Source organism: Rhipicephalus microplus, chromosome 7, assembly GCF_043290135.1.
Source record: "Rhipicephalus microplus isolate Deutch F79 chromosome 7, USDA_Rmic, whole genome shotgun sequence".
Lineage (NCBI taxonomy): Eukaryota > Metazoa > Arthropoda > Arachnida > Ixodida > Ixodidae > Rhipicephalus > Rhipicephalus microplus.
The window spans coordinates 96,741,651-96,769,268 of record NC_134706.1 but is presented as its reverse complement, the minus strand read 5'-3'; the positions used below and the strand labels follow the sequence as shown (position 1 = coordinate 96,769,268).

Sequence of the window (27,618 nt, the reverse complement as noted above, 5' to 3'; positions counted from 1 at the left end):
CGTGCACAATTCAGACATTTCTGGGAACTATAAAGCTTTGTACATGGAACTATCAGCATCTGAAGAAACAATTAATTAGCCTTGCGTGTATATGAGGTTTCTTGGAATATGTGCTTGACAAATGCTGATGCATTAAGAACAAATTCATTTGTTGATACCACTGAGTTATAGATCATGTTCCGAGCACAATGTGCGCATCACTGCAAATTCGATAGTACCAAATTATATTGAGCATTAAAGTACATTTGGTTTTCTAATCTATTTGTACTATCAACACAGCAAACGCTGAACATCGCAGATCTTCGAAAAATTTCAGTATTTTCCTCGCCAAAAAGACAACCTTCTACATTATAGACAAAGGGTTAGGAAAATATATGTAACAATATCCCATCGGACATTTACACTTCTTATCTGGATTATTGAAAATAACTAGAGGTCAAAAATATCTGAGTGACATTTGCTTTAATTGCCTGCCATCAGACAGTGCCAGTTCATCGACGTTATCTTATGCTCTCGTCAACAAATTTATTTATATTAAACCTATTGAATTTCTGTATTACTTCTAGGCGACTAGCGAGATGAATACATGTTTTGCTCTACACTTGCATTTTAATTTGTTTTTGTGTGACGCAGTGGCCCTACAGTGTGACCCATAAAAGCGCAGTTGAATGGTGCCCTAAGCACAATACCTGAGCAGCTGCTGTCCTGCGACCGGGAATATTGAGGTAAAACTCATGCCACTCATTGATGTTAAAGCCAGAGGCCTTTAGGAAAGATATACAGTGTAGCAGTTCATCAGCTATTTTATGTGTTTCCGATTAGAAAGCGTTTGCGACATTAGGCTTTCTACACGGTACTTTTTTATAAAAATAGAATGCATGGTTTGATTCGGTACAGGGTGTATTTACAACAAAGTTTTCCGTATTCGTCTTACTCATTTTTCTAATTACTGCTCTTCTCGCAATGATTCACATAAAAACAGCGCCAATAACGAGAGACAAGAAAGAGAGACATAAAGACAGACAGCGGCACATTGCCGCTGTCTGTCTTCTTGTTTTGTTGTCCCTCGCTATTGGTGCTGTTTTTTATGTGAATCATGTCGTAGCAACTCGCCCAAGCAACCACGTTAGCTTTTCGCGCAAATAGCTATGCTGTAGATCCCTGGGATTGAAAATTTTCTTGAAAAAAGAAAGTCGTATACGGCACTGAATGGCACTTAGCATACTTGAACACACCAAGCAAGTCAATCGAGAAACATCCCTCAACAAAAAAGACTTCAGTGATATGGCTTAAACTCAATCAGCACTTTTTCAGCGATAAAGCATACGCCTAAAATTTCATTATTGAAACATGTGGACCGGCTTTATACAAACAATCACGACCTATTTTACATAAAAAAATACTGCAATTTTTTATGAGGTGGCCTCATATGCCGCAGAGAGTAGTGCCTTCTAAATAATTCTAACTAGAGGGTTACATCTACCAGTAAGTACAGTGCTTAAGCTGCTACTTAGAAAACGTTTTTTTAAACTAATAACTAAACATCAAGGAGTCTTGATTACCTTCAGTATCATGATTGTTATCCTAAAAGAATGGGATTAGCGTCCGCGTTGTTTCGCTGACTCTGTAGTTTTTCAAGAGCAACGCAAGTTTCGCTGGATGGTCAAACGTCTTGTTACTTCGATCATACTTTTTACTTGGCAGATTATTGAAAAATGTGTGGTGTTTAAAATGCGTGATATTTTACTCGTTTTCACAACGTTTTGAAGATTTGCAACATTTAAACATAAAACAACCTAATCAGAATATTCGTATATGCACCTTCAGCAAACCGTTCTACAGCTTTTATTTGCAAAATGCTGTCCAGTCCGCGGCTACAGCAGTAAAAAAAATCCACCTATAGGGACCAGGATACTTTACAAAATACACTTTCTTATTCTGGAATAAAATACAACAAACAATATCCTGATATTGCTCATTAAAACTATAGATGCAAAGGGTTGCCGTCAAATAATACCAAGTAGGCAAATTGACTCTCTCTCTATTTGTTTTACTCTATGAGTCAATCAAATGTAATAAAACGAGTGCCCGTTCAAAGGCACGTGGTCAGTACTTCTCTTTCTAAATTTGTTTGATGCTTTACAATTTAAGCGTTAAAAAGAGGGGATTGCTTGTGCTCCAGCAAGAACAGAATCATCCCTGCACAACACGGGAATTGTATGAAGTGCATAGTTTTGCTCTGATGTGTAATCAAATCTGGGTGTACTTGTCATAGTGCAATGGAACGCACGAGCGCACGCGTACTTGATGTGCGGCGCCTCTAAGCTTGCACGACCAATTTTTCTTAAATTAACGCCATTTATTTTTAGTTATCTGATACCCACGAGGATTGGTCAGATACCATAGTGAATATGAGAGAGCCCATTGAGATTTCGTTGTCGCATCTGACCCTAGTATAGACACTTAGGAGGAGGAGAATGATGACGATGCGAAGGGTGACGCATGTCAACGATAAACAGTACGAAACTATAGAAACGTAGGGAGTACAGTTTCTGTTTTGATACTGGAGACAGTTCAGTGTCATAAAGGCGAAATGCCAAGGCATAGATAATGTCTATGCTGCTTAGAGACCACACATTCGCTTATATGTTCTGTAACCGGGTCGCCACACACTGAAAACAACTGTAGTGCCATTGCCAACTCTCCTCAGTATCTGCAACAATGTCATAGAAGGGGCTGAGCTCTACCATCATACTGCGAATAACAACACATATTTTATGACGGAGACAAGGTGGTACAGGCCTACATTTATTGGCATAATAGAAATGGCCGCTGACAACGAATACAGGGTCTGCAATTTCACTCTATGTTTCAGCAGACCCCTTACGAGACGCCAGTTACTCTTCACTCACATAATAACAAGGCACTCACTTGAGGTTGTTGTACCCATCCAGGATTTCAAGAGATCTCTTGCGTTCACAGGGCTTTCTATTACACTGCAACCATATATACCGACGTTCTCACAAATCCTGAAAAAATGCAGGTATTCCACAATACACTTGAAGAGTGTTGCAGGAAACATGACGTTACACTTTCCATAAAGGGTCGCTACTTCAATAAGATGTACGGCCACGATTACTTCTGTATTCGTTTTGCAGGGACCTCGCGAAGTCTTCATTCTTACACCTCACCAGCGTTCGTATTGTTATCTCGAGGGACCAGCGTACTTACTAAAGTAGCGTCATAACATTTTAGAAAGCTCATAAACCACTAATAAAAATTTGCCCACATTGTTGCCTATTGCATTTAAAATAAATGTGTAAAATCTCAAATATATCTTCCTCTGTGGTCGCTATAAGAACTTCAACTGACCTAACTGGCAATTCAGCAGAACAATATTATGCCCGACTGTATGTAATAGAGAGACACGAGATTTTATCACTTGCTGTTACAGTGTGTCGGAATAATTTTGAAGCGGATTTTAAGTGTGCTGGAGTTCTTCTCTGAAGGGCACAGTTTTTCTGTGAAGATTAAAAACTAAAACTGTAGCCTGAAATATGCCCCGATTGTCACCAAACGAACATCCGCCAAATGATGTAGCATGCCTTCTATATCAATAATGGAGTATATTTCTTTGGCAGAGCGTGCGCATGTTTCGACAGGTACATGTAATACTGTGCGAATCATATGTTACATCTTTAGTGCATGACAGTAAAAGATCTCATAGCCACTTGACATGATGTTATGCTCTATAGAACAAGTACTAGACCGAACAGACAATTCTGACTGGCTTGGTTGAACAGACAAGTGTATATTCATAAATAAGACCCCATAGATGGTTCGGGAAGCCTCATCGTATTGGCTAGATGGTACTGAAAATACTGCCGTTGTCGTAGGTAGCACTATTTTTTATTCATTGCAGCGCTATTTTATCGTAATTTTTTATCCTAATATGACATCTTCAGCATTGGTATATTTTTTGTCACTCTCACATTACGTCATCATCATCGTCATCCGACTGCCTGCAACCACTGCAGGAGAAATTTCTCTCCTATTTTCAAGCAATGAATTTCGTACTATCTTTCCTGCTGCCTTGTTCTTCTTATTGCATGCCTGCCTAATATTCTGTCTCCCTCTCCCATGTATACCTTCTTTTAAAACCAAGACAGTTACCCCTAAATCTTCAGTTTTCTGATAAGAGGGCTTTCGCAACAAATGTCATTATAACATAAAACAAAACAGCCGTAATTGTCATTGTCTGGACACGGAGCACCAGTTTAGCTCAACAAATGCTGTATTGTTGCTGAAACTTTGCTCTATTTTTTGATCAAATCGTCTAGCGGTGAGGTCGAAGCGTACGTGACCGAATAAATTATCTATTATAAATCTTGCACTTTATATGGTTTAAATATCAGATAACGTGAGGAGTACAGTAAGAAAAATAATTTTCTTGCATTTTTTTCTTTCTCATCTCATAAAAAACGTGTCCGTTTATCGGAAGTTCACAATATGCGTCACTATTCTATAAAGCATGAGCACTTACTCTTTTGCGTACAGTGCATACCCCCCCGAATTGATCATCATCAGATATTTTAAGGTCGCGCTTGCAACAAAGATATCTTCTGAAATGTATCTTTTTGCCGCGTACGCTGATGGAGTGAAGGCGTCTCTCATAATCATATGGTAGTTCTGGGACGTTAAACCCCACATATCAATCAATCTGGTGGAGTGGAACAGATGTTTTTGACAATATTACTATAATGAAACCCACATGCTCCTTAATGAATCGGCTGGAATAGGACAAAGATTTTTGAATAATTTGTTAAAGTTGTATAATAAGGTTTCATTAATACTAAATACCATCATAATAACGTGTCTGATTTGCTTAAAGTAAATGTGTTCACATCCATAGATTTGCTTATTTATTTCAATTGTAATGCGATTTGGATTCGTTTCTAAAATACATAATGAAGACTAAAACTAATATAGCAGCAAAGCGCTCACACTGAACGAATTCGGTAATACTTCAAAAGTGCTCAAAGCCATTTCGAACCTTTCTTGTGCTCTATTGGCTTTTTGAGCATGTGTCGAATTTCAGCAAATCTAGAATATGACGCATGATAAATTCTACATAACCCTAACCCCCTCTTACCCCTAGTAATTCTTGATTCATAAAGTCTAATCCATAATTTTCTTTCGCATTCCTTGCAGTGATTAATTCCTCGCAAGCCTCAGTAAGATGTCTCCTGCGTACGCCTTTCCGATTTTCGGGCTTCTCTTAGGTGAGCTACCATGCACAAAACATTTTCTGTCTCTCGTATGAAGTGTAATTTGATGTCTGTTTGGTATGTACCTTGTATAGTAACCATCACGCTTTCGAATGCTTTCGTATGATTCATCACCTCCCCATGTGAAAGTGTTAAGCGGAATTTTACTACGACGCCTAACTTTTCACTCGTTCCCTTCAACGAAGGCACATACCGCCCCCACTAAGGAATGCAGAAAATAGCGCCCTGTACTGTTATCCTATTTCCGCAAACCACTATCTCTCTCTCCTTACGCGCTCATAAGGCCGTCAACCGACCCTTATTTGAGTCCCTTCTTTGCGCGTCAACCTGCTCGATGGCTTTCGAATACGTTCTCCTAAAAACTACAGGCTAAAGCTTGCCTCGCGGCAGTTTGACAGCACAAAGCAGACGCTGTGTCATTGCTTGTAGAGTCCCCAGCAAAACCTTGGAAGGTTCTTGAGCTTACTTTTAAGAGTGAAACACGATAAGGTTACGGGGCCTCATGTGCATCGCCTTCTTAACTAGTAGATTACCTTCGTGTTTCGGTGCATGCATCAAGTATGCTGTAAAGAAAAAACTTGTAGCGTCATCGTCTTCACCATTTATCGTTGCGATTTTTCAGCCACCGCGCCGCAGCTCTCACACATCTGATCCCAAAGTTGAAAGGGCGATCTCTTTAGAATGAGTTGATGCAGCTCACGATCTGGACGCTGCAGCTGGCTCCCATCTTATTCGGTCTCTTCAATTAGGAGACTGCAGTGATTGCTATGACCTCTCCTTAGTTTAAGACGTCAGGGCTTCTCCTTAGTTTTCCTTCCTTCTTGAACGAGCTCAAACGGAGCATGTGGTCTAGGCTAGCAAATTCATCGCAATGCCTTTGTGAGCTTTTAGCATAAATGTCTGATAAATTTTGTGCACTGAAGCCGCTGTGGGATACGAGCTCATCTGATGTAGCCTGAGAATCGAAGACTGCGCTCTATTCCACTTATTGTAAGAAAAGAGAAAGTCTCACCTGGTGAGATAAAAGTGCTGCGTGATTTTGTTATGACTGGTCGGATGGTGCTTGATGTTAACAACGGCAGGTAAACGGGGGAATACTGAATGGTTGATGAAAATGAGACCTCGCGCCTTGTAGTGAGCAAGCTCATTCAGGTTTATGGGAGCTCTCTTTTTGAATCTCTCGTGAGTGGAAGTCCCGAGAGAGTGCGGGTAGTAATGCTCTGATCGATACAAAGCTTTCGATATATATACCATATTAGAAAGTTATTTTACGAGCAGGCACTGCCAGATGAAGCAAAGAAGATAGCAAAATTTTGAAGAAAAAAATAATAAAGGGTGTCGAGATCCATTGAACTCATTCATCAAGAATACTGCACTTCACGTGGACGGGCGGCAGAGCTGGCCTTGTCAGCGTTTCAATGAAGCAAACATATTGCAATGGGTACGAGCTGAGAGAGGAGAAGAAGAGGAAGACGTGAACTGGTGCATCACTGCGCCGAATAATTCTTGGAAGGTGGATTATGATTTCCAGGAGGTATCTTTAGCTGAGCTGGCGGATGTGATGAAGGGCTTACCACCCGCTGCTCCCGGACCTGATGGGGTGACCTCTACAGTGAGTAAAGTGTTATACGAAATAACACCACATGAAATCCGTAATATAGTTAATTATTCACTGAAAAATTCTTGGATTCCGGCCGATTGGAAGCTTTCCAAAATAATTCCGATACTTAGGAAACAGGGAATGGAGTTTACTATGGATAACATAAGGCCTATTTCATTGACATCTAACCTGGTCAAGCTTGTAGAGAGTCTTAAATGCCCGTATAATAAACTACATCAATGAACATTCAATACTAAACCCCAGACAAATTGGCTTTAGATCGGGATTCTCCATTTGGTGTGCACATGTGGATTAGAAAAGTCGCATACAGCTGGCTCGGCATCACCGCGAATACTGTGCACTAGTCACTCTAGACTTAGCTAAAGCGTGCGACAAAGTGGAATATCCTATCCTAATCCAGCAGATGCAAGACTATAACTTTCCAAAATATATAACAGCATGAAATACAGAGTTTGTGAAAGACAGAGAATTTTATTGCTTCTTGGATGGATGCTCTTCTAAAAAATATAAGCAGACACGAGGTGCACCTCAGGGCTCAGTATTATCCCCGGTGTTATTCAACATATTAGTAAGTTCCATTCAAACTCATCAGGATATCCAAGTTTACGTATATGCAGATGATATTGCTTTCTTCGCAAAAAACAGTGATCTGCACTCATTGTATCAGGCATTACAGAATTACACGAGCATGCTAGAAGGATGGCTTGACAATATCCATATGTGATTGAACGTCAAAAAAAGTGCGCTTCTGCCATTTTCTTTCAAGGATCGTGCCAACACTTTCCTGATGTATTGTACCCAGCTCATTCTCCAGGTCGATTTCCTGAAATACCTAGGCATCGTATATAATAGGACGTAAATTGAAAAAGCCATAAAGACGAGGTTGGCTGTAAAGCGTCACGTGCCTTTGGGTGGTTACGCAAATTGGGAAACAGAAAAATAGGATTGCGTAGGAGTACATTGATAATGATTTACAAGATGTATGTGCGGCCTATTATGGAATTCGGGTGTGTATTATTTTCAGGCAGCGTGGCTTACAAGATGAGACAATTAATATTACTAGAAAGAGAAGCTTTGCGCTTGTGTCTTGGACTCCCCAAATTTGTGGCGAACAATGTTTTGTATGTGGAATTGCGCCTTCCACCTTTGTTAACTCGGTTTAGAATACTTACAGTTCAAACTTTCTTAAAAATATTCAATTCGTCTCTGCGACAAGCTTCATACGTCTTTATTCAAGAAGTAACCGCATTCTTTGGAACACAATGGTCTAGACTACACTCCCCTTAGATTAGGTTTGTCCAAGCGTTGCTAGAGCCTCTCAATGTAAATATTGATCAGATTTGCATAACGAAGACACCTAATTCAAAACTTGAAATTAAATTTGAGGATATTTTCCCCACTAATGCAAAACAACTGCCCCTTCCTTATTTAAATATTCGGTAAGAAGATTACTTGACTCATCTGTCCATAAACAACATTATTGCGATGGATGCATCCGTATTGAACGAAAAGGCTGTAATAGGCATCTTCTGTACTTCTCTCGACTGGTCTTTCTCAGTTCGATTACCACATTACACGCCTATAATCATCGCTGAATTATTTGCTATAATTCTAGCGCTTCGTAAACTTCCTGAAAGCGAATCAGAAGCGGTCATACTTACGGATTCTCTCTCAGTATCACTGCACTATCTACCGCAAAAAAATTGACATTATTGCGTATGATTAGCAGATCATTACCAGAAAACCTGAAAACATTTCACTTGCTATGGATACCTGGCCACTGCGGGATTTATCCAATTGAGATGGCAGACTCGTTAGCCAAAGCATCTTTAAGCGAACCGCTCTTGCCTATTTTACCTGATTTCGCCTACGTAACAGCACTCAGATATAGAAAAGCTTGTTTGCACAAAGAAATAGAAAAAGTATCATTGGATAAAGTCAGAGACTTCGTACATCTAAGATATTGCTGGAACAAACAGTGGTGTGTATCTCGGCTGTTACAAATTACAATTACCAGATTACGATGCAGAACTCCGCATCTGAATTACTACTTACATAAAGCTGGACTTACAGCATCTCCGTTGTGTCTCTTTTGCAAGGAATCGGAATGAAGAGATTATTTCTTTTTATCCTGTCAACGTTATGCTTATGAAAGGAAAAGACACCTGGTCGAACCACTTGAGAAGCTAGGTTTAAAAATAAACGTGGAACTCATTTTATCCTTCGGAGGGATTACACTAGGTTATAGCCACAGGGAGGTTTTCTCTGCTGTGTGCGAGTTCCTAAGGGCAACAAAGAGATTACCCTGTTAGCCTATTGTTGTTATTTACGGCTACGAGACTACCTGAATGCCTGACTTAGCACACGTGATGATCCTGCCGCCCGGCTCTTGGCCGATCCCCCTTTGTGGGCAAGTGCCAGCAAAGCTGAAGGTTCATCATCATCATCATCATCATAATTCTTGAGAGACCGATTGTTATGCTCGGATTGCCAGCTAATACATCCACCCTATTATCGTTTGGAGCCAATCATTTGGGTGCGGGCCGCAGTGCTATTCTGTCAGCGCTACATAAGTTCATTCAGGCAACCAGAAGGATACGCTGCTAGGGGTACTGCCAGATATATCCAATTCTTCGTTCCCCTTCTTCATTCTTGTTTAATTGTTTTATATATTCTGGTTTATCAAATTATTCTGAACTTTTTCACGTTTTTTCAAAGCAACAATATGGTTGTTCTTATCTAATTTCTCTCTTTTTTTAGCTAGCGTTGTACAAAAAATAACTACTATAAGGTACAGTGTGGCCAATACCCTTTGTGGTATGAGCCAAGGTCTTCTAGGCGACAAGACAAGACAAGATACCGACGCCATTATTACCCGACCATCAACCTCGCTATGTTAATAAACATCCCTTGACTTTAAGCATAACAGTTTTTGGTGAAGGTGCTGGGTAATCGCTCAAGACAACGGAGCCACTGCCGCTATGTGCTCGCCGAAGCCGACGCCTCGCGCGACTGCCTCCAAGACTACCGGAACACGCGATGTCGAAACATGGTGACCTGCAGTCATCTTCAGCTCCTCCGGCGCGGACACCTGGTGTCTGGATGCGTCAGTTGGAGCCGCGCCCTTTCTCGGGAAAAGCCGGCGAGGACGTGGAAGAATGTCTCACACAGTACAAACGTGTGAGCAAGGGCAACGGCTGGGATGCTACGGCAGGCTAGTGAATGTTGCTCTCTTCCTGATAGACACTGCTCTTGTGTGATTCGAGAACCACGAAGAGTCGCTAACAACCTGGGATCACTTCGCTATCCAACACACAAAATACTTCGGAAATTCCCCTGCGAAAAGAAAGCGAGCCGAACAGACATTACTTCAGCGTGCTCAAGTGCCAAGTGAGACCCTTACCACGTACATTGAGACGATCCTGAAGTTGTGTAAGACGGTGAATCCTCGTATGTAAGAAAAGGACAAAGTCGGGCATCTTCTGAAAGTTATTGTCGAAGACGTGTATACCTACTTGATTGGCAAGGAGAGTCTCAATTCGGTAACTGACGTGATCATTCATTGCCGCACATATGAGTCCTTGAAGCTACACTGTATCACGCCAAAGGTCGGCAGGTTGGCAAATGATGCGATGGCTGCAGGCATTGAGGACAGCTACAGTATGCATTGGAACATTGTGACCACTGTGAGGCAAATTGTCCGAGAGGAACTCGAGCGACACAGCAAATCATTGACGCCGTGAAGACCGAACAGTTCTGTTGCGTTTTTATTCATGCTCTCAAAGCTACACCGGTGGTTTTTTTCGCTGTCCGCTATGCCAGGCGTTGCAGACAGTCGGACTGATCCTCTACAACAGTACCACCATATCTTTCCTGACGACGTGACACATGAACAACGCGCTTATCAGGGTACGACCACGAATCGGCACTTAGAAAATTGTTTCTACTACTCGCAGCGTCCGATGGCGGCTTATCCTGAAGTCTACAACGTCGGTTGCCCTTCAGCTGTTTGCTACAGCTGCGGTGCCATAGATCTCATTTCTAGTTTTTTTCACCGTCGCCGCCAGATGAGGTATGGCCCACCACCGACTTGGCCTAACTTTGAAGGCGTCAACAATGATCATTGGCCAGCAGAACATCTTGCGACAAACGCTACAGGCTCGCCACCTGGGAATACCTTCCGCCACTCTCACAGAGGAGTAGGGCAGCCCTTGAGTCGCTGAAAATCGACCATTGTTGCGGTGGTCTCAGCACTGCGTCGCGGCCCGTACGAACAGCTTGTTTTCGAAATTCGATGCCTTCTCCACACTTTACTCGAGAAAGGGCATCATGTGACGCTTCAATGGCTGCCAAGTCATTGCGGCATCATAGGGAACGAACATGCCGATACTGCCGCGCGGGCAGCCCTCGAAGGAACACGAAAAGAAGCCATACCACTTTCGAGGACTGATGCTGCCAGTAATCTTCGACGACTCGCGCGTGAAATCACGTTTTCACTATGGTGCCCACCAAGCATCGATACGAATCGTCAACACCACCTGTCCTATTTGATGGCTCTCCGCATGCCCACTGGACTCGACCGAAGAGAAGCCACCCTACTTCATCGCGTATGGCTAGGAGTGGCATTTACAAAATCTTACTCCTTTGTCATAGGAATGGCCGACAACGCTCTCTGCGATGCCTGTCATCGCGAAGAGACGCTACACCACATCCTGTGTGACTGTCCATTGTATGAAATCCAGAGACAGTCACTGGCGTCTGCTTTTGCGCGCATCGACAACAGCCAAATGTCTGTGGACACTATTCTGTGGAGTGCCCGAGAGAAGACACTGCAACAGAACGCGACGAAAGCTCTGTTGAAATTCCTACGCGACACCGACTTGAACAAGCGACTGTAACAGCAATGTCACACACCGCGAAAGACAAGACTGGACTATGACTGAGTGTGCGCGCATGTGCTGCCGAATGTGCTGTTTCTATTTTCCCTCTCTGCTCTCTTTCATCTCCCCCATCCCTCCCCCATGCGCAGGGTAGCAAACCGGCTGCCTATAGGCTGGTTAACCTCCTTGCCTTTCTTTTCCCTCTATTTTCCTTTTCCTTCTCTCACAGAGGAGTGGTGGAAGCATCAGACCACAGCCTGACACCACCGACCAGTCGCTCACATCGCTCACGATCACCACGGCGACGTAAGTTCTACGCCACCACTTCCGTCAGAAAACAAGCCAGCCGCGAGCGATGGATGTAAGGTCGTCAGCCGGTCTCCGTCTCTGCAATCTGCTCCTCTTCCTATTATGATGTCCAAAATTAAAGTATGTGTGTTATATGATAGTGTGCCTGCAACTGCGTTAGTGGATACTGGTGTAACGGTTTCTGTCATGAGTGCCACATTTAAGGAAAGGCTTGGTCGGAAGGTTATGTTCCCGTAGAATGGTGGTGCAACGTTTCGTGGAGTCAGCGGAGAGTGCCTCATTTGTCTAGATAATTTTGTTGCAGGTGTTTTATTTGGTGCTGAATATCTCGTCACTAAATGTTTCGTATTAAAAGGTGCTTTCATGGTTTGATTCTCGGGATGGACTTTTTTCAGTATTGTGGTGAATCCGTTAATTGTGGCAGAAGCAAATTACGGTGAATAACGCGATTTTCTCTACGCTTGCCTAGATACGTTTACGGGGCAAAAACTGTTTAGTCATGTCGAATGGTTCTCTTTTAGCGCCGTGGTCTCTATAGCGTGTTCCTGTTAATCTTGCTGTTGCCGACCTTTCATTGTATGGCGCGCAAATTCAACCACTGGCGAAGGGTTGCGTGAAGAAAACTGTACTTGTGTCTCGTTCTCTCGTGACAGTTGTGAATGGCGCCTCAAGCTTATGGGCTTTCAATTGTTTTTCGGTGCCTGCTATTCTTCCACGTAATACGAAGCTTGCTGAGTTCGACGCAATCACGTACAGCACTATCACCGTTTTAGGTGAAGAGCAGCAGTCTAAAAAAGCGCCCCCCAGAGAAGCAGTTTTGAAAAACAGATCTTAAGAATGATCAGCAAGTCGCTGCCCTCACATGAACGCCACGCTCTTGCAAGAGTCCTTGTGACACATCTTTCGGTGTTCGATTTCACACAAGGTGACACGGAGACTTCACTACCGCGTTCTCGTGCTCATCACAGATTTGACACTGGATCTGCACATCTTGTTTGTCAAAAACCTTACCGCCTGTTGTCGACAGAAAGGGCAGTGATAGCTGAACAGGTCACCGACATGTTACGAAAAGATGTTGTCAAAGAGTCGTCTAGTCCGTGGGCAGCGCGTGTGACCTTAGAAAAGAAGAAGGATGAATCACGGCGGTTTCGCATTAACTCTAGAAAACTAAATATGGTAACCAAAAAGGATGTGTATCCACTTCCTAGAATTGATGACGTCATTGATTGCCTGCATTCCGCTGCCTACTTTTTGTCACTGGATTTCCGATCATGGTAGTGGCAAATACCCATGCAACCAAACGACAAAGAGAAAACGGCTTTTGTGACGCCTGATGGTCTTTATGAATTCATTAGTATGCGGTTCGGTCTTTGTGATGCACCGGCAACGGTCGAACAAGTTATGGACACAATTCTTCGAGGACCTAATGAGAATTTGTTTTTGCTCCCTATATGGTGTGATAATATTCGGCAGCACAATGAACGAGCATAACAGACGTCTCAGTCTTGTTTCGAATTGTATACGAAAGGCCGGGTTGGTCATAAACTCTAAGAAATGTCGTTTTGGTGAAGTGGAGACATCAGTACTTGGACATCTTTTTGACTAAAATAGAGTCAGACCAGACCCACTAGAAATCAAGGCCATCAGCTCTTTCGAACCACCAAAATCGGTGCTGGAATTGAGGAGCTTCTGTAGCCTATGCTCATATTTTCTTCGTTTTGTTCCAAGGTTTCCACACGTAGTGCATTCCCTAACATGTCTTATTCAAAAGGATGTCCCTTTCAAACAGGACTTCAGCTTGCGACAATGCGTTCCGCCACTTGAAATTTTACTAACGTCGGGGTGCACATTGCGTCACTTCTAAGCACTCTTTCCTACAGAAGTTCATGCTTATGCTGGTGGCATCGGCATTGGTGCTGTACTTGTGCAGCGGCATCAAGGAGCTGAGCCCTTAGTGGCTAATTCCAGTCCCTGTTTCAACAAAGCTGAGCTGAACTCTACCATAACAGGACAAGAATGCTTGGCAGTAGTTTTTGCGGTACACAAATTTTGATCTTATATTTACGGACATCCGTTCACAATCGTTACCGACCATCACGCTTTGTGCTGGCTAAAGCATATTCATAACCCGACTGGTCGACAAGCGCGTTAGGCTCTTCGACTTCAAAAATACGACTTTGTCGTCTCGTTCAAGTCGACGCCACCACGCAGATGCCGACACTCTCTCCCGCTATCCCCTGAAGACGACTGAGTGTGAAGAAGATTGATTGATTTGAGGGGTTTAACGTTTCAAATCCACCATTTCACTATGAGAGACGCCGTAGGGGAGGGCTCCGGAAATTTCGACCACCTGGGGTTCTTTAACGTGCACCCGAATTTGAGCACACGGGCCTATAACATTCCCGCCTCCACCAGAAATACAGCCCCCGAAGCCTGGATTCAATCCCGTGACCTGTGGGTCAGCAGCCGAGTACCTTAGTCATTAGACCACCGCGGTGGGGGGTGTGAAGAAGACAGTTTTTACGAATGCTTTCCCTCTATTTCTTTCACATTCCCAGACTTAATTACTCAAAAAAGAACAAAAGGCTGATTTTAGCCTGGAGCCATTACTTGTCACGACATCGCGTCCTCGAGCCATCAGCCACTTTTGTGTCTCTCGCGGCCTTCTATAGAAGACAAATTATTCAGCTAAAGGCGCACGCTTCCTTCTAGTCGTACCACCGAGCCTATAATTTGAGATACTGAAAGCTTCGCACGCCGATTCGACAGCTGGTCATCTGGGATTCATCAGAACTTTATATAGTACACAAGAGCGCTTTTACTGGCCCAGAATGCGGGACACAGTCAAGCACTCTTTCGCAAGTTGCGAACAATGTCAACGCTACAAGTGGCCTACGACTCCTGCCCCAGGTCTCCTGCATCCACTGACACCTCCTCATCTACTATTTGATCAAGTTGGTATCAATATTTTGGGCCCCTTTTCCACACTCCTCCAACAACAATCGATGGGTGATAGTATGCGTCGACCTTCTGAATCGTTACGCAGAAACTGCGGCGATACAATTCTCGACAGCGGCATGCGTGGCCATGTTTTGGCTTAGATTCATCATTCTTCGGCATGGCCCTCCAAAAGTGATCATTAGTGATCGTGGTCATCAGTTCGTTGCAGACACGTCAAAGAACTGGTTCGTCTGTGCAATTCGCAGTTCCGCCATTCATCCCCTTATCACCCTCAGCTAGACGAATGGGCTCACGGAGGAAGGAAGGGTAGGAGAGGGCATGCCCAGCCGGTGCGCTACGTGAAAAGTGAAGAGGAAATGACATCGAGGTGGCCATATTCACTAGGCACAATGGCAGCGTTGCTATTGTTACGTGTTGCGCAGTGAAGCTGGTCTAGCAGTGAGCTTCCGTGGCTGGCGGTGGCATGCGTGCCTCCCCAGGTCTCGCGCTGAGGCGTGGCGGACAATATCCGTGCTCTGCGCCGTGTTATTAATGACGCAGCGTTCTCCTGGCAGCTACCTTACTCTTAGCAACGTTTAAAAATCATTTTGTCCATCATAGGGCTTCAATAGTGCGTAGAATGAGTGTATATCCGTTTGTCGTGTGGCGGATGACGCGGATAGATGAAGCAATTAGTGTTTGGCGACATTGTGCTGGGCACCATGATGAAGCGGAACGACGACGAACGCCTTGCCGTTAAGTGACAGTTGGGCAGTGCTCCTGCTTGTAGCAACGGACGAAGTTGCTGAGCCCAGCAAGACGCAATGAGGACCATGTGCACATACGTAGTTTCATGTTCTTTGTGTACAGTAACAACTTGCATGTGCGTATTTGAACGCCTTTTCTGTTCCGCTTCGTATACTCTCCCCAGCATTTCATGTACTCTCAACGAACCAGCAACCGTGTTCAAGTGTCACTTTCACCGTGCTCAAAATCACCGTGGTCGCAGAATGCTGATGCCAGTGAGTTTCACGCGCAACACGGACACAGTGGCCGGGCGCTGCGTGGGCCGCGTGACGGAATGCAATCGTAGAAGGCGCACGACCTATCGTGTAGTCTGTTCAGTTGCTGAATCAATGAAGTGAAAACACTCGCCATTGTCAGTGCATCTAGCGCGCGTTCTTTTGTATTGGCTCCGTTGTCAGTGAGCTGTTACTCGCGTTTAATACTCGGACGAAATAACTTCACTGAAGGTGTAGCGCTGGCCCAGAATGTTGAGCTCCGTTTCATTGGTTTCGGATCGTCACGACACACGCGCGGCGAAGCCCCGTGCTTTCCGAGCCGGAGAGAGAGTCGTACCTTCTACTTTACATTCGGATGTATAAAAGAGAGGAGAGTTTGCGCAGTAAATATGCCCGACTTTCGGCTTCATTGCGGCTTCACAGTGATTGACGTCAGGGCCTCTCCTACCGTTTCATCCTCCATGAATAGGCTGGTAAAACGTACGAACTAAACTCCGACTGACATGTTGGCCATGTACGTAATTTTTGACCACAAAGACTGGGATGAAGTTTTCCCCTTCATTACCTATGCGTATAGCATGTCCAACCATGAGACACCCAATTACAGTCCTTTTTACCACCTTTACAGAAGTTCACCGTTAAGCTGCGTTGATATTATTGTAATATTAGACTTCGATAATGACTATTTTGTCTCGAAGACACTCTGCCTAGCCGAAGAAGCCCGGCGTATTGCTCGTCTTCATACTGTCGTTTCGCAACACCGATCTAAGGAAAGCTATGACAGCCTCCATCAGTCTGTCGCATATTCCAAAGGAGACTGTGTGGTTGTGAACGCCCCAACGTAAACGAGGCCTATGTGAGTTTTTATTCCAGTACAGTAGCCCATTCATCATTGTTGATCACTTCAGTGATTTGACGTCCATGGTAGCACAGCTGACAACAGCTGGCCGTCGGTCAAACCGGACCCAGCTGGTACTTGTCACTCACCATAAACGGTTTCACCCTAACCGTTCCGAGTGATTCATATTCGCCCAGCGTGCTTCGTCTGGGATCCGGAAAATGCGACGGGTATGAGCCGAGAGATAAGGAAAGCAGGAAGGCGAGAACTGGTGCAGATACCGACTCCATTATTACAAGACTATCAACCTTGCCCTGCGAACAAATGCCCTTCAACTCTAACCGTAACAATATGTTCTGCTATATCACCAGGACCTGCGAGTATTGGTTTTAGCTCTACATTACCTACGTGATGTATGATAGTCAGCAGTGATTAAAAAATTCCATTTCGTCATAAAGTCGTCTTAGGGGCCTACATGGGGGACCATGTGAGGTTTTATGTGTAATCATTTCTAATAAAAACTGAATTTCGTCGGTCATTACGCATTACTGCCCAAAATTTGTGAAGTTGTTTTTCTGTACAGACTGCAAAATGTGACCTTCGTTCCTTCGTCTTATTGTTACTTTTTCAGTGGCCATGCTCATGGGAGAAGGAGAGGCCTGCGCTATTGCTCAAGAACTTGTGAACCAAGCGTGTAATTTGATCGGCCGAGAGGGACAAGCTGGCGTTAAAGAAGAAAACTGAGGAAAATCTAAAGAGTGCCCCTGCCTGCAAGACTTCCTGCTCAATGTCGATTAAATAAAACAGGTTGTACTGCATGTCAACAATCCAGCGAGTCTATGGTTTAAACTGTGTGATGCAACAGGGCACATAGGGCCATTTCGGGTTGCTAAATACTGCCAGATAACTCAAGAAAAAAATACAGCTGACGAAATTCGGTACATCTCACGTACCTTGCAAATAGATGTTATGTGAAACTCGCGAATGAAATGCTCTTGTGCAGTATTTTTTTCATTGAGAAAAACGTAATACAGTGGTGCAAAAGATGTGCAAAAATGCATGCACAGACATACGTTGGTAGCCACATGTGTGTTATACGAATTGTCCCAATTATCACTTAGCGCAATTTTAAAAACTGAAGAACTGAGCTACGCTAGACAAACATAATGTACATAGTTCCAAGTACACTATTGTAGCCACCACAATTTTCGTTGTGGCAATAAATAAAGAATTTTACCATAATGCAATCTTAAAGGTACTCGTCTATATATCGAAATGTCAATGATGCCGATGTGCACATTATGAAACTACATCTGTCTGCTACTTTCAAAAACGTACTAATCAAGTGCCCATTGCTTCCTGTTAACAAAGAAAGCCTGTGAAACGTGAAAAATAGCAGGTGACGGCGTACCCGTCCGCAGAATAAAGCTGTGACCTCAAATCGACTCACTGCTTGCAACTGCTTGGCCTTGTTTTCTGTTGCCAAATACAGCGTTGCCCCACTGCGGTGGTCTAGTGGCTTAGGCACTCGACTGCTGGCTCAGAGGTCGCGGGATCGAATCCCGGCTGTGTAGGCTGGAATTTCGATGGAGATGAAGATGTTTTAGGCCCGTGTGACCCATTTTGGGCGCACGTAAAAGAGCCCCAAGTGGTCCAAATTTCCAGAGCCCTCCACTACGGGCGTGCTCAGAATCATATTCATGGTTTAGGACGTTAAACTTCGAATACCAAAAATATCATTCAGAGACAGCATTCCGCCAATTGGCAAAAGCACAGGTTGGTTGCGAACAACATGTTTTGCAATTTTGCAGTGATTCCTTTCAATTGGTTGTACGTCACAATTATTATGCATTTCTGACTTGCAGGTGTTCTTATTGATAAACAATTGGACAGCTGTTCTGATCACAGCCCGGCTGTGAAAGAATAAAGCGGTGGGTTTCCTCGGAGCGAACCTGGCAGATCTTAAGCGTTTCTGTTCTGTACTTTTTCTTAAACGTTTATTTCAGAGATACTGGCTTCCTCTAAGTGAAACTGTTTGAGGGCACTGCTTTCTGCTGCACGCTAATGCGCACAGCTGACTAACCACGTGTCAATTTTCAGATTTTATGGGCTTTCACATCATTCACAGCAAAAATTTAACATGCCATCAGCACCTTGTTAAATGTAATTGATTGATTAATATGTGAGGTTTAACGTCCCAAAATTCACCATATGATTATGACGGACGCCGTTATGAGGGACGCCGTGTAAGTGTTCTCGGCAATCGAGGTAGACTTTAAGATATTTAATGTTGTACCGTTGCTTTGCATATTCGTTATTTTTGCAACCTCTGCCGATTTGTGAAGAAACTTGACAACCTCGTAAGTTGACTTTTCATGGCAGCCTTGTCAAAGGACTGATTACGTCACAGGAACCGGTCACAAGGCCAATTCTCGGTTCCTACCTCGTCATTGTGGGATCAGTGGCAATGATACCGCAGACAACGTGGCTGGCACAACCCACCAAGAAGATCACACCCTTCCGATACCTCTGTCAAGGACAGACGCTGCAAGGCAACTTCGTCACCTGGCACGTAGTCTGATTCTGCTGGAGTGGAACACCCCAAACATAAGACACACGAGACTCTACCAAATAAACCCTCGACTGGAACTTTGACCTCCATGCGGACTTCATCGACATGAAGCTTCACCTATTTGTCGACTTTGGTTAGGGGTTGCATTCACGAAAAAACATATACAACCCTCATTCCATTGCCGGATAGTGCGAAATGCGACGTCTGCGGCACCGAAGAAGACATCGACCATCTGCTATACCGTTGCCCTTGGTTTTCCTCTGAAAGACAGAAGCTTTCTGACGCATTGCAACAATTAGACGATCGGCCACACTCTATGCAGATGGTACTGGAGCACCTTCCTCGTCTTTCGGCGGCTCAAAAGGTAGTCAAAGCCGTCTTGCGCTTTTGGGGGACTACAGGCGCATGGAAACATCTCTAGCTTTTCTGTAGTGCCACCACTGCATACGCGTCAGCCCATAGACTGACAATCCTTTTTTTTTGTCTCTTTCTCTCTTTTTTTCTCTCTCTCATTGTTATACTCCCCCTTCCTATTTCCCCATCCTAGGATAGCATACAGCACATGTGCCTGGTTAACCTCCCTGCATTCTCTCTTGTTGTTCTTGTTCTCCTCATCCTCCTCTGGCGATCTGTAACAGTGTCTTCAGACTCCCTCACTATCGTCTAGTTTCTAAGTTCAGCATAGGTAGACAAAAATGCGACTATTCTTCTCTTTGGGTATTGGTATAGTATAACACGAAAGGGAAACCAGTCTTTTAGAGAGGTATTAGGGCATCTATTGTCCATAAATTCTCAAGAAAGGCGAAAGATTGAATGCTACAGGAACTAGTTATGAGTTCGCACAAACATCGACTAAAAAGCTCGAAAGTTGCAGCGCTCACCTGAAGCAGAAACCACGCACAGAATGAGCATACGCGGGACGTGCGTAGGCTAACGACTGTCCCAGCTTGACACTAAGTTCGCTTTCTTTAAACAGAAAGAACGTGGCCGACACGAACGCACAAGCATACACTGGACTTGCGCGAACAACTGTCACAGTTTGTGTTGGAGCAGCGTGCTCCTTAAGTAACCGCAGCCATGCCTGCGAGTGAACTGACCTTCGAGCCTGTGTGAATCACGAGTCTGAGAAGCGCAAAGAAGAGGCCAAGGATTCTGGAAGCGGCGCTTATCAAGACGCCAGACGTGACCACGTCAAATGCGAACCCATCGCGCCATTATAGCAGCATTTCAAAACTGATGACAAAACGAGCTAAAGTTAGGTAGTTCTGAGGACCACCAAAGAGTACATGGTGTGTATACATGGCTTGCCTTTAGCAATTTTGTCATCATAAACTTCGTGGCCCAGTGATTAGTGCGGCGCGCTTCAGATTGAGAGGTCGCTGGTTCCATGCCCAATGACATAGTTTGCATTCAGCCTTTTTAAAGACGATAGTCTTTCTTGGGGACCTTCGACGGGAAACTTTGGTTTGCCTGTCTGCCTGTACAATTGTCTGTTTGTCCGACCCAAACTATACCTCAAACGGCAACAAGCGACCAACCCCATCTGCAGCGCCCACCAATATTTCTCAAGCTTTAGCGTTCATAGTTGTGTGAGTTTCAATTAAAAAGCAAGCATGGCACACATCTGTGCCACCATAACAACACATCGATGTTTCGTATGTCTGTCTTCATACACACAAGTAACTTTAATAACTGTAGCGTTTATCGCGCTTCGTTGGCAGTGCAACGTGATGCTGAAAAAGTGTTCCCAATGCTTTGCTATGACGATGCACGGTGGTGGCCCTTGCCCATCGCTTTGCGTTCTACACCTTATCACCTCCGACACTGGCGCGCATCTTTCTCCACAGGTGCGCACGCCTTCCTTCTCGAAGATAACTGCCAGATGGCGCTCGTGTCTAACGTGCCTCGATGCGCTCGTTTTCCTCCGCTATACGCTCGAGGCACTCAAACGCAGCGCCTCCAGAATATTATTCACCGATTTTCTTGCGCAGATCATCAAATGAACGTTTCATTCACTTTCCAGACGCAATACTATTGTATTTCGACGACACTTGCAGTGTAACATGCAGATTTGTGCTAATTTTTATTCATTCTTTATATTATTTTGATTAGCCTCAATGCATATGAAGTCGTTACAGAGGTGATGGGTATTATAACAAAAATTGCAGTAAAACTAGAACAAACTAGAATGACCCTGACCTTGGCGCTCTTTGGCCTGAGTTGTCCTTGTGCCACTAAAATCTACCATCATCAAAACTAGAACATAAAATACAAGTCAGTGAGAATAGATGATTTAAGAACAAAAAAGTTATTTAAGGCACAGAAAATAATCTCCCAGTGCAGTTTCAAATGACCATCCTTCTTAAATGAAGGAGATGGAGGAGGAAAGGCGGTTGCACTCGGTACTGGTTTTCAGCAGAAAGGAGTCCAAAAAAACATCAGTGCGACAGAGAGGAGTGAACACTTTATACTCATGATGAAGACGTGACGATATGTATGACGGTTGTGATATGAGCTACTGTTTAATTGATTTGTTCAAGTGAAGAAGTTTTTGAAAAAGGCATAGATGAAAATTTTTTTTCTAAGCTGCAAATAAAGCAGTCCGAGATCTCATTCTAATAATGAAACGATAGCTGTGCGGAAATAGTATGACATATTAAAACGTGCTGATCGATTTTGAACCGACTGAACAATAAATTTTATTGTTTTTAGACCAGTGTCCTAAACAAAAGACACGTACTCGAGTTTAGGTCTAATAAATGTTTTGTAAAGTAGCAATATTAAATGACATGGGGCATTAAAAAACTTTCCGCGTATGTACTCGACTGATTTATTGGAATAGTTAGTGATGTATTGAATGCGTGTATGCCAAGAAAGCTTATTGGTTATGTGAATTTCGAGAAACTTTTACGAGATTACGTATTGAAGGTTGATGGTATTGATAACTTAGTTAAGAGGAATGGGTGTATCAGAGGGACGTGAAACAGTTGTAGTCTTGCATTTCGCGGGATTTATTATTATTAGGCTTTGTGAGCCTTACTTAGAAATGTTATCTAGATCAGACTGAAGAATGACGATGTCATGCAAATTAGTTATTTTGGGTCTACGATACAGTCGCTGGAGAAAAGTATTATTAACGATAGGGAAGTCATTATGTATGTTAGAAATAGCAAGGGACCAAAAACAGAGCCTTGAGGAACGCCAGACTTTACGTCACAGTGGGATTGCTTATACAGGATTGCTAAAAAAGGTGAGCTTTAGACATTCCTAATTACGCACAAAACTAACAAGAGAAATTGCGTCAATGTAATGCAGCTAATCAGATAATTCAAGTGAGTTTTCTGGTTCTGGTTTGCATTACTTAAATTATTGGCAATAATTGCGGGTTGATTCGGTCACATTCGGCTCTAGCCCGCATAATTCCGGTGGCATTCGGAGCGTGCATAGCGTCAAGCTTTGCAAGCATCCCGCGCAAAGTAGTGAAAATACTGGTTGCAGAGAATATGAGCACCAAAAGTATTTGAGTAAACTGACCTTGCTTACTTTGAAAAATACTTGTTGCTCTATCTACAGTGTTCCACAGATTCTGTCCCCGCAATTTCGATGGCCCTGACCTAATGTTCATCTGTGGAAGAAATATGTATTCACACAGTAAACAAAGTAGACATTTGGGGTGTGTTCCATCGTCAACAAATCACCGGTGCTAATGTTGCGGCGCCTGTTTTACTTGTTTTTTTGTGCCCAATTTTACTCGAACCTGGCTTCAACATAAATATAGACTAACGCGACCACTACTCTACATTGTTTCAGTGTTGCCATCTGCTGTTTTGACAGCAAAACGCCTTTGTGGCTCATCACTGGCTTGAGAATATTAGAGGTGTTAAAACTAACACGCGATTTAAATAACAGCGAGAAATGTTACCTTATGAATTGCAGTGAATTTCAACTGAGAATGAGCAGTGAAGAATTGAACAATCTTTTTTTACCCCTATGATTCAGCCGCCATGTCGGGTTAACGTCAATTGCATTAGGCACGATGAGCTGGAGTTCATATGTATAGCAGTGTCCCAGGCGACCATGTTCGCGAGCACCAACGTTTATCATTAGCTTATCACTTCAGGTGTTGCTAATATTCATGTTGCTGTTGGCCTTGCTCTGCAAATGCAAAGAACTGGTTATAGAAACGTTGGATACTCTTCAAAATGTATCAAAAACCACCAACATGTGTGCAACATTCGTACATATATTTACCTTCATATGCTAATTTGTCGCTCAATAAGAAATTATCTTACCTCCGCATGCTTCGCATAACGTCGATTACCAAGGTACCAAAGATGTCTGAAACTTTTTCTTGTCCGAACGCTAACACTCTGTTCGGCGGAGTGACACGAGCTATCAGCCGCATTTTTACGTAAGGCATTACCTAAAAAACTACGATCGAGTCGGTTTTTGTGAAATTACCAATGCCTCTGACATTGGTGAAGGCATAGAAAGAGACATAATTGGTTATAAAGGCTCATATTCCAACAAATAAAACAGATAGCCTGTGAGTCCAGAAAATAATAAAATCATTTTGATTGAAGTGAAAGGCGATAATGCCGATTCGGTTCTGACAACGTATAGAAGCGGAGAAGACTGCAGTTCAGGATGCAACTGTATTTGGGTAAGATGGCCCCATGCGCGTGCCAAACGCTGGAATGCGGCGCTGGTGGGCGACGACACGACCGTGTATATACGTGTCACGCTCATATGTAGAATTGTTTGCATGAAGGTTTATTGCTCTCGCGCCGAGCCGTGAAGGAAAATCCCAAATAATGAGCTGTCACTGTGTTGTGGGGCTTCGACCTGCGAATTCCAATAAAACCAGCGTTGCTACAGTGACGGAGACAGTAGCCACCCGGTTCTGAAGCTTGTTGGCGTGAGGGCCCCGGGCACAAGCCATTGACCTCGAACGACCTTAGTGAGGCGGCGCGGACTTGCCGAACCATTTCGGAGCAGCTGCGGGTGCATATACACCTCTCACACTTCACGCCAGGATGGTAGCAGACCGCACCAGTCAGTATTGTTAAGCCATCTCTCTCTCAATCCCATTCTAAGCAAGTAAACCGGTGATATTTGTGACAATATTTTACTCTTTGATTGCCTTTTCCTATTCCCTCTACTCTTTCTGCCAGCCGAAATAACGGGACTGTTCTCTGTCTTAGGTTTTTTTCATGCCCTGATCTCTTTGGCATGAAAACTTGAAATCAGGTCAGTCACTCTTCCCAAACTTCTTCTATTTCCATAATTTACATCATAAAAGAGATCTTCATTGCAATTGGCTGTACTCTGTTCCACAAAATAGAAAATCTATAGCCTTATCTTAGCCTTCGGCAGCCAATTCTTGGATCCAACTACAAATACCGTAGTTCCTATTTTACATTGAAATCTCCGTCATTTATGAGGCGCTTCCTGTCTATGAAGGTATCCGGACCAAAGTCCCTCAACACTGACACTCGTTTGCCGTTTTCTATCCTTTACGCAGTTTACCACTGAGATATTACCCCTCCTTGAAGACAAATCCGACACTATGCACAAAATTTCAGGCTTTGATCCACCCTGAGAGCACACGCAACGTTTTCACCTGCCATAAACCTAAACTCGTCAGCCTTGTGTACCCTCTTTTGGCATAGCTGGCAAATCCCAGATGTGTTCTGTCAGCTACCACTTGTTCGGCAATTCACCGCTAGGTGTCATATGAAACATCAGTGTTGTTTCTTTGCCTTATTTATTTCTGCAAAACTCACTCATTCCTGGAATATACAGTATTTTCGCTTGTCTCTTTGTGAAGGTTCCCTAACCATAGAGCCTCCAAAAACTGGTGAGCATGCCTTGCCGTTTTTCACAGCGCCCACCTTTCTTATTCGAAAATTCCGCCAGCTTATTGCGGTGCCGATTGAGAACTTGCTCGCCAACTATTCCATCACGGACGTCTTTGTTTGTCGATTCAGCGAGGATTATAGTTGTTCAGGCCGCACACAAACTCTTTACCCTTTTCAGAATTCTTAGGCGTACACGATCGAAACTCCTCACGAAACTTTTCGGCTGTTGGCCAAAATGCTCTAACAAAGTTTTCTTTACAAGTTCATAGTTCAATAACTTCTCTGCTGGCGTGCGGCCAAACAAGCCCAATTTCTGTTCTACGAGACAGAAACTCACCGCATTCGCTCACTCACTCGTTTCCAAGGTTGCTCGTTTGAGGGTACCACGAGTTTCCGAGGGCAAATTTGTTCAGGTCTGGGAGTAGGCGAGTTGGCCGACGCCGGCTGAGGGTATTGGAAGCACTAGCGTCATTGCACAATACTGCAAAACTTTTGTTTGTCTTAGTTTGAGCAGCAGGATTTCTTTCTTGCGCTCGTGCTAATCGAGCGCCCGTTGCATGCTTTTCACGTGGACGTGCTTGCTTCCTCTCATGCTTGATCTGGGAGGTCTCACGTTCCAGCTCTTATCTCGCTATCGGCCTTTTCGGTTCTTTCCAAGCATATTTAAGAAATTGACAGATCTCACGTGCAGCGGGAATGAGTTATATGCGAAGCACGATTGAGAAACGTTCATATGTCGCTTTAACATCAGCAATACGTTACGCGGTGGAGGTAAATAATGCCGTACATGACTTCAGTGTCTTGATTATCATGTTTTCATGGGTCGTTTACCTTCGTCACACACGTCATACCAAATTTAGTATATGTGGAGCTAGCGAAACATGACACGCATGCCAGGATCAACATGTTTGGACAAGTAATTTATTTTGTGATCTATTAACGTCATGTAACCCCAAATCTGGTCTATGTGGAACTAGCAAAACGGCCGCCAGCACATGATGACGGTGTGCCCAGCGTGCGCGCGCATGAACGTAGCGTTCATGCGCGCGCACGCTGGGCACACCGACGCTACCTTACCAAAACGCGAGCACTCTATATTGTTACGCCGGGCGCGACCAGCGTCCGTCGGCGTGGCGCAACGGCAGCCAGTGCGAGATGCGACATGCTGCATTTCGCACCAATGCGTTACCCAGACAACCCTGCGTCTCCCTCTTTTCGTGGCGAAGGGACGCCGGACGCGCTGAAGCGCGCATGCGTCAAAGCTACGCAGCGTGGCGCGTGCCTGCGAGTATATAGCACGACGAGTGCCTGGCGTGGCAACGCCGGCGTGACGCGTCGAAATGAACGCCGGAAAGCTCGCGCACCACGTCACGTTAATGTATTTGCGCCTTGACAATGGCATGTAGTCATGTTCTCAGATAACACGCATGTCATGAGTATCATTTTCGCACCAGTCACATACCTTCGTCATCAATTATTTGGCGGCATGTAATACCGAATTTGGCATATGTGAAGCTAGTGAAACGCCCATGGGCGCATCATCAGGGTGGCATGTAGTCATGTTGTTACACGACACGCATGTAGTGATTACCATGTTTGGATGTGTCATTTACCTATGTCATCCGTGCGCGTCACATAACACCGGGTTTGGTACATGTGAAGCTACCGAAACGGCTGCGAGCGTATGATGAGCGTAGCATGTAGTCATGTTTTTACATGACACGCATCTAATGTTTATCATGTTGGCACCAGTATCATACCTTCGTCATCCATTCACATCCCGTAATAACAAATTAGGTATAAGTGACGCTTCCGAAACGGCCGCCAGCACATCATGAGCGGGGCACGTAGTCATCTTGTTACATGACACGCATGCCATGCTTTTCGTGTTAGGGTCTGTCGCTTGTGTTCGCCATGCAATCATGTCATACCATAACAGCTTTGCAATATGTGAACATAACTGCTGCATGAGCTGCAGGACCAAGAAATGTAAATCATGACATTTATGACATACATGTCATGATTTTCTTGTTATGACTAATCGAATATGTTCTTCATACAGTCATCTTATGCTATACCAAGTTTGGTATTGATACCATTATCGAAACATCCAGGAGAGCTAAATGTCGTAGGCGGATACATAGATAGATAGATAGATAGATAGATAGATAGATAGATAGATAGATAGATAGATAGATAGATAGATAGATAGATAGATAGATAGATAGATAGATAGATAGATAGATAGATAGATAGATAGATAGATAGATAGATAGATAGATAGATA

General features: G+C 43.9%; 1 long non-coding RNA gene across 1 annotated transcript; it reads left to right on the top strand.

The window, feature by feature from the left end:
* The first annotated feature begins 631 nt into the window (after positions 1 to 631).
* LOC119179708 (uncharacterized) lies at positions 632 to 17,725 on the top strand. Its single transcript, XR_005110856.2, has 3 exons — positions 632 to 725; positions 5,212 to 5,282; positions 17,530 to 17,725. It is a non-coding gene; the product is annotated as an uncharacterized LOC119179708 (long non-coding RNA).
* Positions 17,726 to 27,618: the final 9,893 nt, after the last annotated feature.